This window comes from Lynx rufus, unplaced genomic scaffold, assembly GCF_022079265.1.
Source record: "Lynx rufus isolate CCGP_SWC_20201006 ecotype Redwood Valley unplaced genomic scaffold, mLynRuf1.p SCAF_2, whole genome shotgun sequence".
Lineage (NCBI taxonomy): Eukaryota > Metazoa > Chordata > Mammalia > Carnivora > Felidae > Lynx > Lynx rufus.
The window spans coordinates 63,943,006-63,956,252 of NW_025814834.1; positions in this window are offsets into that span (position 1 = coordinate 63,943,006).

A 13,247-nucleotide genomic window follows, 5' to 3' on the forward strand; every position below is an offset into this window, starting at 1 on the left:
AGAGAGACAGAGCATGAACGGGGGAGGGGCAAAGAGAGAGGGAGACACAGAATCGGAAGCAGGCTCCAGGCTCTGGGCCATCATCAGCCCAGAGCCCGACGCGGGGCTCGAACTCACGGACCGCGAGATCGTGACCTGGCTGAAGTCAGACGCTTAACCGACTGCGCCACCCAGGCGCCCCTCTTTTGCCTTTTAACAGGATCTGCTAACTCTTTTTATACCCCATAGTTCATCATTTTTAATCTTTTCATATCTCAGCTTATATGTACTTCCTTAGAGATGCCACCTGTGACCAGCATCCTTGCCATTCCTTTGACAAAATTTTCTCTCATTCTTTTCTTTTAGGGAATGATATTAGTCAGACTGGATGGTTTAAACAATGGAAATTTATTTTCTCACAATTCTTGAAAGTACAAGTCCAGGGTGTTGGCAAGAATAGCTTCTTCTGAAGTCTCTATCCTTGGCTTGTAGACGGCCATCTTCTTTCTGTGTCTTCACATGGTCATCCTTCTGTAGGGATGTTCACCAGTCATACGTGGTTAGGTGCCACCCTAATATTAACTTAGTTACCTCTGTAATTTTTGTAAAATGTTTATTCATTTTTTGAGAGAGAGACAGAGTGCAAACCAGGGAGGGGCAGAGAAAGAAGGAGACACAGAACCTGAAGCAGGCTCCAGGCTCTGAGCTGTCATCACAGAGCCCTATGTGGGACTCCAACTCACAAACCGAGCGATCCTGACCTGAGCCAGAGTCGGATGCTTAAGCAACTGAGCCACCCAGGTGCCCCTTAGTTACTTCTTTAAAGACCCTATCTCCAAATAGGCACATTCTGAGATATTAGGGGCTGGGACTTCAACATATGAATTTTAGGGGATGAAATTTAGCCCATAACAGGGATTTAATTACAATTTGTAACTGTTTATTCTATTTGAGCTTCTGTGTTTAATCTCTCTTTCTTGCTCCATAGTGCAAGCTCCATCAAATAAGGGATCACATCCGCTTTGTGTGTGAGCCATTAGCATAGACCCCAGCCAGCACAAGCCCAGGCAGGGGCAGATCTCTCATGAAACTTGCACGGACTCATGAAATGGCAGGTTATTTCTGGGAGCTGCTGGGAGTTGTACAGCATACTAATAAATTTCTATTCTATTTTATTAAAGAGAGGCCCCAATATGAGAAGAGATTTTCTTCTCACAAACCCTAGACCTGCTCCTGGTACTTTTGTAATTATTCAATAAATTTCTTTTGAATGAATGAATGAATGAATGAATGAATTGTTGAACAAAACTTGATGTGAGCTCTAACTTATTTGAAGAGGCTTTTAAAAAGTTTGTTATCCCAGCAGAACAGATCAACGAAACCAGAAACTGGTTCTTTGAAAGAATTAACAAAATTGATACACCACTAGCCAGTTTGATCAAGAAGAAAAAGGAAAGGACCCAAATAAATAAAATCAAGAATGAAAAAGGAGAGATCACAATCAACACAGAAGAAATAAAAACAATAATAAGAGAATATTATGAGCAAGTACATGACAATAAAATGGGCAATCTGGAGGAAATGGACAAATTTCTAGAAACATATACACTACCAAAACTGAAACAGGAAGAAATAGAAAATTTGAACAGACCCATAACCAGTAAAGAAATAGAATTAGTAATCAAAAATCTCCCAAAAAAATCAAGAGTCCAGGGCACAATGGCTTTCCAGGGGAATTCTACCAAACATTTAAGGAAGTGTTAACACCTATTTTCTTGAAACTGTTCCAAAAAATAGAAATGGAAGGAAAACTTCCAAACTGTTTCTATGAAGCCAGCATTACCTTGATTCCAAAACCAGACAGAGACCCAACTAAAAAGGAGAACTATAGACCAATTTCCCTGATTAACATGGATGCAAAAATCCTCAACAAGATATTAGCCAACCAAATCCAATAATACATTAAAAAAAAATTATTCACCATGACCAAGTGGGATTTATACCTAGGATGCCGGGCTGGTTCAATATCCGCAAAACAATTAACGTGATTCATCAAGTCAATAAAATAAAGGACAAGAACCATATGATCCTCTCAGTAGATGCAGAGAAAGCATTTGACAAAATACAGCATCCTTTCTTGATAAAAACCCTCAAGAAAGTAGGGATAGAAGGATCATACCTCAAGATCATAAAAGCCATATACAAAAGACCCAATGCTAGTATCATCCTCAATTGGGAAAACCTGAAAGCTTTCCCCCTAAGGTCAAGAACAAGACAGGGATGTCCTCTCTCACCACTGTTATTCAACATAGTATTGGAAGTCTTAGCTTCTCCAATCAGACAACACAAAGAAATAAAAGGCATCCAAATTGGCCAGGAGGAGGTCAAACTTTCACTCTTCACAGATGACATAATACTCTATATGGAAAACCCAAAAGATTCCACCAAAAAGCTGCTAGAATTGATTCATGAATTCAGCAAAGTTGCAGGATATAAAATCAATGCACAGAAATTAGTTGCATTCCTATACACTGATAATGAAGCAACAGAAAGAGAATTCAAGGAATGGATCCCATTTACAGTTGCACCAAAAACCATAAAATACCTAGGAATAAATCTAACCAAAGAGGTGAAAAATCTATACACTGAAAACTACAGAAAGCTTATGAAAGAAATTGAAGAAGACACAAAAAAATGGAAAACGATTCCATGCTCCTGGATAGGAAGAACAAATATTGTTAAAATGTTGATACTACCCAAAGCAATCTACATATTCAATGCAATCCCTATCAAAGTAACACCAGCATTCTTCACAGAGCTAGAACAAATCATCCCAAAATTTGTATGGAACGAGAAAGGACCACAAATAGCCAAAGCAATCTTGAAAAAGAAAACCAAAGCAGGAGGCATCACAATCCCGGACTTCAAGCTATACTGCAAAGCTGTAATCATCAAGACAGTATGGTCCTGGCACAAGAACACTCAGATCAATGGAACAGAATAGAGAACCCAGAAATGGACCTACAAACATATGGCCAACTAATCTTTGACAAAGCAAGAAAGAATACCCAATGGAATAAAGACAGTCTCTTTAGCAAGTGATGCTGGGAAAACTGGACAGCGACATGTGGAAGAATGAATGTGGACCACTTTCTTTCATCATACACAAAAATAAACTCAAAATCATGAAAGACCTAAATGTAAGATAGGAAGCCATTAAAATCCTTGAGGAGAAAGCAGGCAAAAACCTCTTTGATCTTGCCCGCAGCAACTTCTTACTCAGCACGTCTCCGGAGGCAAGGGAAACAAAAGCAAAAATGAACTACTGGGACCTCATCAAAATAAAAAGCTTCTGTACAGTGAAGGAAACAATCAGCAAAACTAAAAGGCAACTGACAGAATGGGAGAAGATATTTGCAAATGACAAATCAGATAAAGGGTTAGTATCCAAAATCTCTAAAGAACTTATCAAACTCAACACCCAAAAAACATATAATCCAGTGAAGAAATGGGCAAAAGACATGAATAGACACTTCTCCAAGGAAGACATCCAGATGGGCAACCGACACATGAAAAAATGCTCGACATCACTATCGGGGAAATGCAAATCAAAACCACAATGAGATACCAACTTACACCTGTCAGAATGGCTAACCTTAACAACTCAGGCAACAACAGATGTTGGCGAGGATGTGGAGAAAGAGGATCTTTTTTGCACTGATGGTGGGAATGCAAGCTGGTGCAGCCACTCTGGAAAACAGTTTGGAGGTTCCTCAAAAAACTAAAAATAGAACTACCCTATGACCCAGCAATTGCACTACTAGGCATTTATCCATAGGATACAGGTGTGCTGATTGGCTCCATATATAGCCAATATATGGAAAGAGCCCAAATGTCCATCGATGGATGAATGGACAAAGAAGTGGTATATATATACAATGGAGTATTACTCAGCAATCAAAAAGAATGAAATCTTGCCATTTGCAACTACATGGATGGAACTGGAGGGTATTATGCTAAGTGAAATTAGTCAGAGAAAGACAAGAATCATATGACTTCACTCATATGGGGACTTTAAGAGACAAAACAGATGAACATAAGGGAAGGGAAACAAAAATAATGTAAAAACAGGGAGGAAGACATAACAGAAGAGACTCATAAATATGGAGAACAAACTGAGGGTTACTGGAGGGGTTGTAGGAGGGAGGATGGGCTAAATGGGTAAGGGGTATTAAGGAATCTAGTCCTGAAATCATTGTTTCACAATATGCTAACTAATTTGGATGTAATTTTTAAAAAGAAAAAAGAAAATTAAAAAAAAAATAAAAAGTTTGTTATTCAGTTAGTCTAAACTCAAATGCATTTTCTTATGCAAAGATATTATAAAGTGACTGGGTCAAGAACACTTCCTTAGGGGCGTCTGGGTGGCTCAGTCAGTTAAACATCCAACTTCAGCTCAAGTCATGATCTCACTGTTTGTGGGTTCGTGATCTGCATTGGGCTCTGTGCTGACAGCTCGGAGCCTGGAGCCTGCTTCAGATTCTGTTTCCGTCTCTCTCTGCCCCCCCCCCCACTCATGCTCTATCTCTCCCTGCCCCCTCTCTCTTAAACACAAATAAACATTAAGAAAAAAAATCTTTTTTAATGTTTACTTGTGTTTAAGAGAGAGACAGAGTGGGAGTGGGGGAGGGGCAGAGAGAGACAGGGAAACACAGAATCTGAAGCAGGCCCCAGGGTCCGAGCTGTTGGCCCAGAGCACAATGCAGGGCTCAAACCACAAACCGTGAGATCATGATCTAAGCTGAAGTTGGATGCTTAATCAACTGAGCCACCCAGGCATCCCCTAAAAAAAAATTTTTTTTTTAAAAAGAACACTTCTTTAGGATGGAGAAAATTATGTATATGTTTACATATATATATATATATATATGTTTAAGAAAAAAGTAATATATGTACACATCTGTTTACATTTAAAGATAATAGAAGAATAAACAATTTAAAAAGTTAAGGTTATCTATAAAGGAAAGAAGGGGAGAGAGTGGAGAGAATGGGAAAAGCTCGACTTCTTTCTTCAAACATTCTTTTCTTTTAGGGAATGATATTAGTCTGCTAGGACTGACATACAAAGCACCAGACTGGGTGGTTTAAACAATGGAAATTTATTTTCTCACAATTCTTGAAAGTACAAGTCTAGGGTGTTGGCAGGAATAGCTTCTTCTGCAGTCTCTATCCTTGGCTTGTAGACGGCCATCTTCTTTCTGCGTCTTCACATGGTCATCCTTCTGTAGGGACTTATTTTCTAGATTTAACTTTGAAACTATGTAAATATTTTATGTAATTATAAAACTAAATTAAATTTAATAAGCAGTTAATATAAAAATTTAGAAATGAAACAAACGATAGAAATAAAAACAATGTTTACTGGACCCATCATACTTGTGAACTATTTATTCACTTCTAGCTCTACAGCACTTATACATATTTTATGATTTTTGTTCCTTGTGGGAAACCTCTTTCTAAGCATTTCCTGGGTCCTCCTCAGTTTGCCAACTGCCACCACATTTGCCATGGTTTAGGGTAGGGATGTTCTCCAGTACTTATCCTATGCGGCTCATAGCAAGAAAGAAAGGTAGGAGTTGGTTCTTTTCTGGTTCTAATAATCTTCAGGTGGAGTTTTTCCCTTCAATAACAGAGCCTGCCTAGGGGCATCTGGGTGGCTCAGTAAGTTAAGCATCTGACTTTGGCTCAGGTCATGATCTTGTGATTCATGAGTTTGAGCTCAGAGCCTGGAGCTTGCTTTGGATTCTGTGTGTGTGTGTCTCTCTCTGCCCCTCCCCTGCTCTCTCTCTCTTTCTCTTAAAAATGAATTTTTTTAAATAACAGAGACTGTCTCATACACTGAGCCATTCCAAAGTCAAGGTTGTTAGGATTAAGGTCTGTGCCAAATGATGGGACAAAGCCATGTCTCAGCTATGATCCAAAAAAGGGTAGATCTACCTCTACCCTTCTCCTTTTGAAGTTGTCTTTCTCAAAGTGTCGTCTGTGGACCACCTGCTTCCTGCCATCTGCATATAGATTCCCAGGCCCACTCCAGATTGTGGAATCAGACTCTTTAGAATTAAAGTCCAAAAATGTGCATTTTAGTAAGCTTCCTGTGTGGTTCTTATGCACATCAAGTTGTAGGAACTCCATCTTTTTTTTTTTCTTTTTCCTTTTCTTTGTTTTTTTTTTTTTTTTTTTTTTTAGAGAGAGAGACATCATGAGTGAGGAGAGGGGTCTGGGGGGCGGGTGGGGAGAGAAAGAGTACCTTAAACAGGATAATCTTAAACAGGCTCCATGCTCAGCATGGACCCTGACCCTGAGCTCTATCCCATGACCCTGGGATCATGACCTGAGCTGAAATCAAGAGTTGGACACGAGTGTCCTGAGCCACCCAGGTTCCCCATAGAAACTCCATCTTAATTCATGTCTGAATGAATGATGAATGATGACACAAGGTGTCATACCCCTTCTGTGTGTCCTGTGTATAGTTAACATTTCTTTTTTTTTAATGTTTTTTAATTATTTATTTGAGAGAGAGAGAGAGAGAGAGAGAGAATGAGCGGGCAAGGGGCAGAGAGAGAAGGAGACACAGAATCCAAAGCAGGCTCCAGGCTCTGAGCTATCAGAACGCACAGAGCCTGACACAGGGCTCGAACTCATGATCTGTGAGATCATGACCTGAACCGAAGTTGGATGCTTAACTGATTGAGCCACCCAGGCGCCCCTGTAGTTGAACATTTCTTATACTGCTTTCTCAACTTCTACCATAAGGCATTTTTTCTCAACGCCCTTATTTGGGGTCTATATTATTCCACTCTCTTCCCTATGGATGCAGATTTGGTATGTTTTTTTCCCTTCTTTTGGAATCTCTATCTCATTCTCTTTTGTTGTTGTTGTTGCTTTTATTAGGGCCCATGGTAAACACTCAAAAATATTAGCTATAATTAATATTAGTTATTCTTTTTTAAAAATCTTTTCTTTAAGTTTATTTCTTTATTTTGAGAAAGAGAGGGATTGAGAATCACAAGCAGGTTTTTCCCGGTCAGTGCAGAGCCTGATGCGGGGCTCCATCTTGTGAATTGAGAGTTCATGACCCGAGCCAAGATCATGAGTTAGATACTTAACCAATTGAGCCACTCAGGCACCCCTAACATTAGTTATTCTTATTTTTCCAAGTAGGTTGTAAAAGTGGAGTTGACCTCCAATTATGATATTTTTGATCAGAGTAGAAGTAGGACAAAGGGATAAAATTTCAGTCTTATACACAAATATTCTGTTACTTCTCATTTGTACTCTGGCATCTCTGCCTCTTCCTCCCACCCTCCCTTTTCTCTCTCCTTCCTTTCTCTCCCTTTCTCTCTATCCCTCTTTCTCACGCTAAATCTATGCACCCTCTTTCTCATGACAAATGCTTCCTGAGTTCAGTCTTTGAATTGGTCACAAACTTCAACCTTCCTCTGTACCTTGAAAGCAAAGACAACTTCAAGAGAGCAGAGCCAAATCTGAACTGTTCACCATTGCATCTTGGAATCAAACCAGATGTCCTCCACATAATGAGAGTCCTCAGAAAATTGCACAACCACCGTGCCCGAGCTCAAGATTTTTTCTTCCTGCTGTGGTAGCACTCTCCATTTAATACCTCCGTGTTGTGTTCAAGAACTAGAACTCTGCTGTGTCAGTTAAAGCACTTTTGAGTGGAAGAAATCTTTAAGAGTGTGTGATTCGGTTCCAATATTAGCTGAATCTCTTTGGCTACTAGGCCAAGGGTCTATGACTTGAATTTGACCTGTTTAGAAGTCATCAAACTTTCTGGAATCATATGCAAAATATTAGTGCATATACATGTTTCTTGGAAGAAGGCTACAGCTTTCACAACATTCTTGATGGAATCCCTGACCCAAAGGAGTTAAGTACAGCATCAGGTTCACTGTAATTCCATCTATTTTCCATGGCACCTATGCCCAGGATCCTCTCATTTCCTCAGTTTCTTCAGAGTCATCCTCAGTACTCCAGTCTCTCCAGCATGATTTCCTTGTCTGAATGTCTTCCTTCTTCTTAATGACTTTTTAAAAATCTTTTAATACTATAGCCAGTCTTGGGGCACCTGAGTGGCTCCGTCAGTTGATGGTCTGACTTCAGCTCAGGTCATGATCTCACGTTCATGAGTTCAAGCCCTGCATTGGACTTGCTGCTGTCAGTGTGGAGCCTGCTTCGATTCTCTGTCCCCCTTTCTTTTTGTCCCTCCCCCACTCAGTCTCTTTCTCAAATATAAATAAACCTTAAAAAAAATACTGTAGCCAGTCTCAAAACCCTGTACTGTTACCTTCTTTTCAGTTAATTCCAAAAGTTGAATAATTCCATTTCTTTCCAAAACTTCCTTATTCTGATTCATTTAGATTTTCCTGAGGCTTTGATTGGCAGCAAATCCTGTCTGTTTTACTTAGATTGCAACCTACAGGGCAGAGACTAGAATTTCTTTAATATGCTCTGCGTGCCAAATATAACCACAAGATACTTTCTTATCATAAGATGAACCATTCCTCTCTGAGTTATAGTGCTTATTGCAATTCAACATCATTCAGAGAGATTTGACTTTAGCTTATGTTGCTGGTGCAATGGTACTAAACAAAACTGTATTTTGGAGGCATTGACCTTTATGTCTTTGTACATGGTCATTATCCTTTTACTACCAGCTTATGTGCCTGTTGTAAAATAACTTGTATTTGAAATCTCTCCAGTGTCACCTTGAAATGTAAAATGGACTTATTTCTGAGTGAGTTGAGACCCTAGTGACTTTTAGAAAATAATTACTTCCATTCTGGCTAGGATTCCAGGAATATTGGCATTCCGTAATGAACAATGATAAGTAACCCAACTATAACTCTTCCAGGTACCTCCTCCACTAGTCTCAGTATGCATTCTTCTCTAGAAATGACCATGAACTATTATATTCATAAACTTTTTCTTGGATCACCAAGGGACCCAAGAGTTGGCCCATTGGGTAGGACTATTCACTTTCTTCATAGTAGAGTTAAGATACTTTGCACCTGGGTTCTTATTTTATAGATGGCCTAAAGAATACCTGCTGTGTTCTCAGACTTTACTGTGCATCAGAATCTTTCTCACTGTGTGGAATGTCTTTTGGGTGCTTGGAAAATGTACACTTTCTTTCTTTTTTGTTTTAACAATTTTGAGGTATAATTGAACAACTTGAGGGATAATTTACATACCATAAAATTCACAATTGTAAATGTACAGTGCAATTATTTCTAGTAAATTTATGGAGTTGTGCAACCATCACAACTAGTTTTAGAACATCTCTGTCACTGCAGAATGTTCCCTTGTGCCCGTGTGCAGTTAATGTTTGCTTCCACCCCCATTCCCAAGCAAGAACTGAACAATCTCTATGGATTTGCCTTTTCTGGATATTTTATGCAAAGGGAGTTATATAATATGTAGTCTTTTGCCTCTGGCTTCTTTCACTTAATAATGTTTTTGAGTATTTTTTTTTCATGAATAAATGCTTCTTAGTTTGCTGTAAAACTTTGGTTAATTTCCAGGAAACTGAAATGGTTGTTTTTGATAATTGTGTACAGTTTTATACTTGGCTTTTTTGGGAGAGGATTTGGTGACTTCCTCACTCCATGCTGGAGGCCCTAGCTCTTCTTTTAATTAATTTTTTTTTTAATTTAGGAAGGAAATAAAAGATTCCACATGGACTTGGCACTAAAGGTGACTCCACCTTGGATATACTTTGCTTTGATTATAACAACTATCAGAAGAAACATTTTCTTGAATCATCTTTTCCAATGATTCCTGACATAGGCTATACAGAGATCTAGAGAATTTAAAGTTTCTGTTCAAGAATCTTCTGAATGCAAGCATTTTCTATTGGCTGTTCTTAACCTGGAATCTACTCAAAGAGCTTTCCCCTCTTCTGAATTCATAGTAGCTTTTATCATTTTTAATTTTGTCAGCGAATGGATATTGAAAGTACACGTTACTAGCATTTTGAGAGGTCACTATGAATGTGTATGTCATAAAGAGATCCTTATATCCAGAAAAGTGGAAAACTTTTCATCTTAAGCATGGCATTATTTACTATCATTTTAATCCTGAGCTCTGCCCCCAAGATGGAAAGTATCTACTCAACAAAGGTATGTGCCATAGGGGACAATGACCTTTCTTCTGGTACCCCATGATCCTTCATCCACTAGAAAAAGAATTAAGTTTTCAGGGAAGAAAAAGCGGAACTTTTAGTCAGTCTGACCAAGGCTCCTATAACCATGGACCAGAAACATCTCCAGACTGGTAATGTGTGCTTATTTCCTGCTCCCCATCCTACCTTGGTTACAGACCATATATCTCAGAGAATATAGTGCCCAGCTCATTGCATAGCACATAATAGATACCCCTAAAATCCTGGTTGGAACGAAAGGCAGGTATGTATGATGATAATGGTGATGGTGGTGTTGTATGGGGTTGTGATGGGGGAGCTTCTCTTATCCCCTTTTTATTTATTTATTTTTAATTTTTTTTTCAACGTTTATTTATTTTTGGGACAGAGAGAGACAGAGCATGAACGGGGGAGGGGCAGAGAGAGAGGGAGACACAGAATCGGAAACAGGCTCCAGGCTCTGAGCCATCAGCCCAGAGCCCGACGCGGGGCTCGAACTCACGGACCGCGAGATCGTGACCTGGCTGAAGTCGGACGCTTAACCGACTGCGCCACCCAGGCGCCCCTCTTATCCCCTTTTTAAAGCTGAGAAAATGGTGCTGAGCAGAAAGAATAGCTGGTTGCTTCGCTAGTTGTTTCTAGCTATGACTGGAGGAGTAAAGAGAAACCCATTCCTCTTGTCTTCTAGAGAGGAGCATGTTGACAAACGACACAGAAGTTTCTCCCTCACTTCTTGGTTGGAGATGAGCCTTGAGAAAGAATAAAAGACAATGGACCCCCGGGGGCTCCCTAAAGACTGTATATCAGTGAGGTAATCACTTGCCCCAGTCCAAGATCCAAAGAGAGTTAGAACCTTCACTCAATAGCCTAATAAGGACCAGTGTAAAAACCCAGTAAGTAATTCATCGAGCTGGTGATCCAGTCAGCACCCCTCCATGAATCTTAGTAAGTAATGTATTCACTAATCTGGACCAGTGAAAACCTGAGAAATGAGGACCATTATTCATTCAGGTGAAATTATGAGATGCCCAATAGGTACAATTTTACTTTAAGATAAATATTACCAGAAATCAGAAGTCCTTGGACAAATATTTCTGAAATGAAAGAAGATATTACAGCAAACTATATGTCTAAGCTTATTAATAACAGTCCATAGGCTGGAAGCTGACTTACATTGTGATGTGTTAAGCATTAGTAATAACCTGCCCTGGTTCTGTTGGTCTGAATTTAGCTTTTAGGATAGAATGCTCAATATCAGGTACTCCTGGGAAAGTTATTTATACATTTATTTTATCGTTGGTGTTTGGATCCTTTAATGATAATGAAAAAAATAGCAATAGAAACCTTTTGGCCTATAATCAAGGGCTTTATCTTCACAAATATGTCATGGTCAGAGATAAAACTAATAATTTTAACTCCGTAATACAAGTCATATTTATTTTCCATTCTTTAAAGTGCATATCCTCTATGTTCTTTTCATATTGTTCTTTCCTCCTCGGCTTTACCAAGAAGGATGCAAATAGGAAGTCAATTTCATTTACTTGGAGGTCTTGACCAGTACACCTTCCACGCATCTTGCCCATCCTTTAGCAAATTCAAGTTGAATAGCTTGTGTCTCCTTCTGGTCCTCAAGGAACATAGCAGGTGACTCTAACAGAGTTCTAGTTACTTCCAGTTTGAAGTTCTGCGAGATAGCAATGTACTGTTATAGTAATCCCTCCAAATTATTGTTAGAGAAGCTAGAAGAGTAGAAAAGAAGAGATTTTCTGTGAACAATAAGAATTTATTCTGAGGATCATCTGGATGTTTTTGTCCACTAATCATTGGAGTGAACTTAATAAGAGTAATCCACTAAAGTTCACCTTAGTTTAAAAGATATAGTTCTAGCCTTGTGTCAGTCATGAATATCTCAAAGCCTTGCTAATAAACTCTTTTTTTCCATTTTGCTCATGGATCGGTCATGCTCTGCCAGATTCTATTAAGAATGCATTAGAGAGTTGGTCCAAGTATTATTCCAAGCTGAGGAAGTTATTTATTATCTTGAACTAGTAATGACCTAAAGAAATTACTGACACTGTTTTCAGATTATTGTTTGAAGTTTAGTATCCATTATGTGGAAACTAAATTTGTTGTATTTGTTATATTGGCAAATTATTAAATGGTCTTATTATTAATGGTAAATAACAACACCTAACTAATTAATTAATTCAATTTGGATTGGGTGGGAGGGATGTATTCTATACTTATTCAGACTTACCAGAATCCATGTTTTTTTTTTTTTTTAAATCAGAATTCAGTAAGTAGTGTGATCATCCTGTAATGGGAGTTATATGTATTACCTCAGCTAAAATGAGCATTCAATTGCAAGATCTCTATTTCTTTGCCAACTTAGATTTTGTTCTATTTAAAGCCTTATTTGTATGTGTTTTAATATGACAATCTATTGCATAGGAGGTAGGTAGGGTATGAAATCATAAAAACAGGAAACCATTTTGAGTACTTATGTTATAGGGACTTCTTTCAAGGCATTTGCATTCATTATCTCTTTTAGTCTTCACATTGGGTATATGAAGGAAGAAGGTATTATTATTACTATTACCCTCATTTTACAGATGAGGAAACTGAGGTCCAATAGGTCAAGTAACTTGCCCGAGGACAAACTTAGTAAATGATAGAGACTGGATTTCAAACTCAGGCACTCTTACTGCAGAGTTGGAGCAGTTAGCCACTATCGATTAACTAGAGAAGTAAAATGCCTATGGAACATTAACACTTAGATCTCCCAACAATATCCTCAGAAACTCAGCACTTTAAAATAGTAACTCCTGCCCCTGCCTCCCTGCAACACCCCTTCCCCAATACACCCAAACAACCATGAAGATATTTTCTATTCAACCAACAGCATCACCATTCTTACAAATATAGAAGTTAAAAGCCTTGAATTACCTTTGGCTTCTCCTCTTCTTTTCATTTTTAAATACAACACAGTCAGAGAGGATAGGTACCAATGAACTCGCCCATGAAAAGTTTTGTGTCATTGAGTTTTCAC